Source organism: Acanthaster planci, linkage group LG11 (assembly GCF_054643075.1).
Source record: "Acanthaster planci isolate LZ-2023a linkage group LG11, COTS_SCS, whole genome shotgun sequence".
NCBI lineage: Eukaryota > Metazoa > Echinodermata > Asteroidea > Valvatida > Acanthasteridae > Acanthaster > Acanthaster planci.
This window is the reverse complement of record NC_141787.1, coordinates 7,130,968-7,136,413: the sequence shown is the minus strand read 5'-3', so window position 1 is coordinate 7,136,413 and position 5,446 is coordinate 7,130,968.

Sequence of the window (5,446 nt, the reverse complement as noted above, 5' to 3'; positions counted from 1 at the left end):
AGAGATAAGGTTAGTGTTACGGATAGGGTTATGGGTAGGGTTAGTGTTAGAGATAGGGTTAGGGATAATGGTTAGGGATATGGTTGGGTTAGGGGTAGGGTTAGGGTTCGAGATAGGGTTAGGGTTACGGATAGGGTAAGGGAATGGTTAGAGATAGGGTTAGGGTTAGGGTTACGGGTAGGGTTAGGGTTAGGGTTAGGGTTAGAGATAGGGTTAGGATTACGGATAGGGATAGGTTTAGGGTTAGAGATAGGGTTAGGGTTACAGATAGGGTTAGGTTTAGAGTTAGAGATAGGGTTAGGGTTACAGATACGGTTAGGGTTAGAGATAGGGTTAGGGGTAGGGTTAGAGATAGGGTTAGGGTTATGGATAGGGTTAGGGTTACGGATAAGGTTAGGGGTAGAGATAGGGTTAGGGTTAGAGATAGGGTTAGGGTTAGGGCTAGAGATAGGGTTAGGGATAGGATTAGAGATAGGGTTAGGGTTACAGATAGGGTTAGGGGTTGGGTCAGGGTTAGAGATAGGGTTAGGGTTGCGGATAGGGTGAGGGTTAGAGATAGGGTTAGTGGTAGGGTTAGGGTTCGAGATAGGGTTAGGGTTACGGATAGGGTAAGGGGAAGGGTTAGAGATAGGGTTAGGGGTAGGGTTAGGGTTGGAGATAGGGTTAAGGTTACGGATAGGGTTAGGGGTAGGGGTAGGGTTAGGGGTACGGATAGGGTTAGGGTTAGAGATAGGGTGAGGGGTAGGGTTAGAGATAGGGTTAGGGTTACAGATAGGGTTAGGGGTTGGGTTAGGGTTAGAGATATGGTTAGGGTTACGGATAGGGTTAGGGTTAGCGATAGGGTTAGTGGTAGGGTTAGGGGTAGGGTTAGGGTTCGAGATAGGGTTAGGGTTACGGATAGGGTAAGGGGAATGGTTAGAGATAGGGTTAGGGTTAGGGTTAGGGTTAGAGATAGGGTTAGGGATACGGATAGGGTTAGGGGTAGGGTTAGAGATAGGGTACGGGTTACAGATAGGGTTAAGCTTAGGGTTAGAGATAGGGTTGGGGGTAGGGTTAGAGATAGGGTAAGGGTTACGGATAGGGTTAAGGGTAGGGTTACTGATAGTGTTAGGGTAAGGGTTAGAGATAGGGTTAGGGGTAGGGTTAGGGTTAGAGATAGGGTTACGGATGGGGTTAGGGTTAGAGATAGGTTTAGGGGTAGGGTTAGGGGTAGGGTTAGGGTTCGAGATATGGTTAGGGTTACAGATAGGGTAAGGGGAAGGGTTAGAGATAGGGTAAGGGGTAGGGTTAGGGTTAGAAATAGGGTTAGGGATACGGATAGGGTTGGGGTTGGGTTAGAGATAGGGTTAGGGTTACGGATAAAGTTAGGTTTAGGGTTAGAGATAGGGTTAGGGTTAGGGATAGGGTTAGGGTTAGGGATAGGGTTAGGGATAGGGGTAGGGTTACAGATAGGGGTAGGGTTAGGGTTAAGAGTAGGGTTAGGGTTAGGGTTAGGGTTAGGGTTAGGGTTAGGGTTAGGGTTAGAGATACGGTTAGGGATAGGGTTAGAGATAGGGTTAGGGCTACGGATAGGGTTAGGGGTTTGGTTACGGATAGGGTTAGAGATAGGGTTACAGATAGGGTTAGGGTTAGAGATAGGGTTAGGGTTACGGATAGGGTTAGGGGTAGGGTTAGGGTTAGGGGTAGGGTTAGGGTTAATAATAGGGTTACAGATAGGGTTAGGGTTAGGGTTAGAGATAGGGTTAGGGTTACGGATAGGGTTAGGGGTAGGGTTAGGGTTAGAGATAGGGTTTGGGTAACGGATAGGGTAAGGGGTAGGTGTAAGGTTAGAGATAGGGTTAGGGATAAGGGTTAGGGATGGGGTTGGGGTTATCGGTAGGGATAGGGTCAGAGATAAGAATAGGGTTAGGGACAGATGGGTGAGGGGTATTGTTGGCGTTAGGGGCAGAATAGCGCGAGTGTTGGGGATAGGGTTAGAGAAAGGGATATTTTGAGCTATATATTTACATCAACATTTGACACAACGGAATATACGACTATATCCCTATATATCAATAACCCCATCCTTATATATTGGAATAGGGTTACGGTTAGAGATAGGATCAGGGATAATGATTATGGATAGAGTTGGGGTTAGGTGTAAGGTTACGGATAGGGTTAGGGGTAGGGTTAGGGTGAGAGATAGGGTTAGGGTTACAGATAGGGTTAGGGTTACGGATAGGGTTAGGGGTTGGGTTAGGGTTAGAGATAAGGTTAGGGTTACGGATAGGGTAAGGGGTAGGTGTAGGGTTAGAGATAGGGTTAGGGATAAGGGTTAGGCATAGGGTTGGGGTTATCGGTAGGGATAGGGTTAGAGATAGGAATAGGGTTAGGGACAGATGGGTGAGGGATATTGTTGGCGTTAGGGGTAGGATAGTGCGAGTGTTTTGGATAGGGTTAGAGAAAGGGATATTTTGAGCTATATATTTACATCAACATTTGACACAACGGAATATACGACTATATCCCTATATATCAATAACCCTATCCTTATATATTTGGATAGGGTTACGGTTAGAGATAGGATCAGGGATAATGATTAGGGATACGGTTGGGGTTAGGTGTAAGGTTACGGATAGGGTTAGGTTTAGGGTTAGAGATAGGGTTAGGGGTAGGGTTAGGGTTAGAGATACGGTTAGGGATAGGGTTAGGGTTAGGGGTAGGGTTAGGGTCAGAGAGAGGGTTAGGGTTACGATAGGGTTAGAAATAAGTTTAGTGTTACGGATAGGGTTAGGGGTAGGGTTAGGGTTAGAGATAGGGTTAAGGATAATGGTTAGGGATATGGTTGGGGTTAGGGGTAGGGATAGGGTTAGAGATAGGGTTAGGGTTAGAGATAGGGTTAGGGGTTGGGTTAGGGTTAGCGATAGGGTTAGTGGTAGGGTTAGGGGTAGGGTTAGGGTTACAGATAGGGTAAGGGGAAGGGTTAGAGATAGGGTTAGGGGTAGGGTTAGGGTTAGAGATAGTGTTAGGGTTAGGGATACGGATAGGGTTAGGGGTAGGGTTAGAGATAGGGTTAGGGTTACGGATAGGGTTAGGCTTAGGGTTAGAGATAGGGTTAGGGGTAGGGTTAGGGTTAGAGATAGGGTTAAGGATAATGGTTAGGGATATGGTTGGGGTTAGGGGTAGGGATAGGGTTAGAGATAGGGTTAGGGTTAGAGATAGGGTTAGGGGTAGCGTTAGGGTTAGGGATAGGGTTAGAGATAGGGTTAAGGTTACTGATAGGGTTAGGGGTTGGGTTAGGGTTAGAGATATGGTTAGGGTTACGGATAGGGTTAGGGTTAGCGATAGGGTTAGTGGTAGGGTTAGAGATAGGGTTAGGGTTCGAGATAGGGTTAGGGTTACGGATAGGGTAAGGGGAATGGTTAGAGATAGGGTTAGGGTTAGGCTTAGGGTTAGAGATAGGGTTAGGGTTACGGATAGGGTTAGAATTAGAAATATATTTAGTGTTACGGATATGGTTAGGCTTAGGGTTAGAGATAGGGTTAGGGTTACATATAGGGTAAAGGTTAGAGATAGGGTTAGGGGTAGGGATACGGATAGGGTTAGGGGTAGGGTTAGGGTTAGAGATAGGGTTAGGGTTACGGATAGGGTTAGGTTTAGGGTTAGAGATAGGGTTAGGGATAGGGTTAGGGTTAGAGATAGGGTTAGTTGTAGGGTTAGGGGTAGGGTTAGGGTTCGAGATATGGTTAGGGTTACAGATAGGGTAAGGGGAAGGGTTAGAGATAGGGTTAGGGGTAGGGTTAGGGTTAGAGATAGGGTTAGGGTTAGGGATACGGATATTGTTAGGGGTAGGGTTAGAGATAGGGGTAGGGTTAGGGTTAAGGGTAGGGTTAGGGATAGGGTTAGGGTTATGGATAGGGTTAGGTGTTGGGATAGGGTAGAGATAGGGGTAGGGTTACAGATAGGGGTAGGGTTAGGGTTAAGGGTAGGGTTAGGGTTAGGGATAGGGATAGGGTTAGAGTTAAGGATGGGGTTAGGGGTAAGGTTAGCGATAGGGTAAGGGGTTACATATAGGGTTAGGCTTGGGGTTAGAGATAGGGTTAGGGGTAGGGTTAGAGATAAGGGTAGGGTTACGGATAGGGTTAGGGGTTCGGTTAGGGTTGGAGATAGGGTTAGGGTTACGGATAGGGGTAGGGTTAGGGTCAGGGGTAGGGTTAGGGTTAGAGATAGGGTTAGGGTTACAGATAGGGTTGGGGTTACAGATAGGGTTATTGGTAGGGTTAGGGTTAGAGATAGGAATAGGGTTAGGGACAGATGGGTGAGGGATATTGTTGGCGATAGGGGTAGGATAGTGCGAGTGTTTTGGATAGGGTTAGAGAAAGGGATATTTTGAGCTATATATTTACATCAACATTTGACACAACGGAAGAAACGACTATATTTCTATATATCAATAACCCTATCCTTATATATTTGGATAGGGTTACGGTTAGAGATAGGATCAGGGATAATGATTATGGATACGGTTGGGGTTATGTGTAAGGTTACGGATAGGGTTAGGATAAGGGTTAGAGATAGGGTTAGGGGTAGGGTTAGGGTTACGGTTAGAGATACGGTTAGGGATAGGGTTAGAGATAGGGTTAGGGCTACGGATAGGGTTAGGGGTTTGGTTAGGGTTAGAGATAGGGTTAGGGTTACGGATAGGGTTAGGGTTAGAGATAGGGTTAGGGTTAAGGATAGGGTTAGGGGTAGGGTTAGGGTTAGAGATAGGGTTAGGGTTACGGATAGGGTTAGAGATAGGGTTAGGGGTAGGGTTAGGGTTAGGGATAGGGTTGGGATGAGGGTTAGGGTTAGGGTTAGGGTTAGATATAGGGTTAGGGATAGGATTAGAGATAGGGTTAGGGTTACAGGTAGGGTTAGGGCTTGGGTCAGGGTTAGAGATATGGTTAGGGTTACGGATAGGGTGAGGGTTAGAGATAGGGTTAGTGGTAGGGTTAGGGTTCGAGATAGGGTTAGGGTTACGGATAGAGTAAGGGGAAGGGTTAGAGATAGGGTTAGGGGTAGGGTTAAGGTTAGAGATAGGGTTAGGGTTACGGATAGGGTTAGGGGTAGGGTTAGGGTTGGAGGTAGGGTTGGGGTAACGGATAGGGTTAGGGTTAGAGATAGGGTTAGGGGTAGGGTTAGAGATAGGGTTACGGATAGGGTTAGGGGTAGGGTTAGGGTTACGGATAGGGTTAGGGTTAGAGATAGGGTTAGGGTTACGGATAGGGTTAGAGATAGGGTTAGGGGTAGGCTTAGGGTTAGGGGTAGGGTTAGGGTTAGAGATATGGTTAGGGTTACGGATAGGGTTAGGGTTACGTAAAGGGTTAGGGTTAGGGTTAGGGGTAGGGTTAGGGTTCGAGATAGGGTTAGGGTTAAGGATAGGGTAAGGGGAATGGTTAGAGATAGGGTTAGGGTTAGGGTTAGA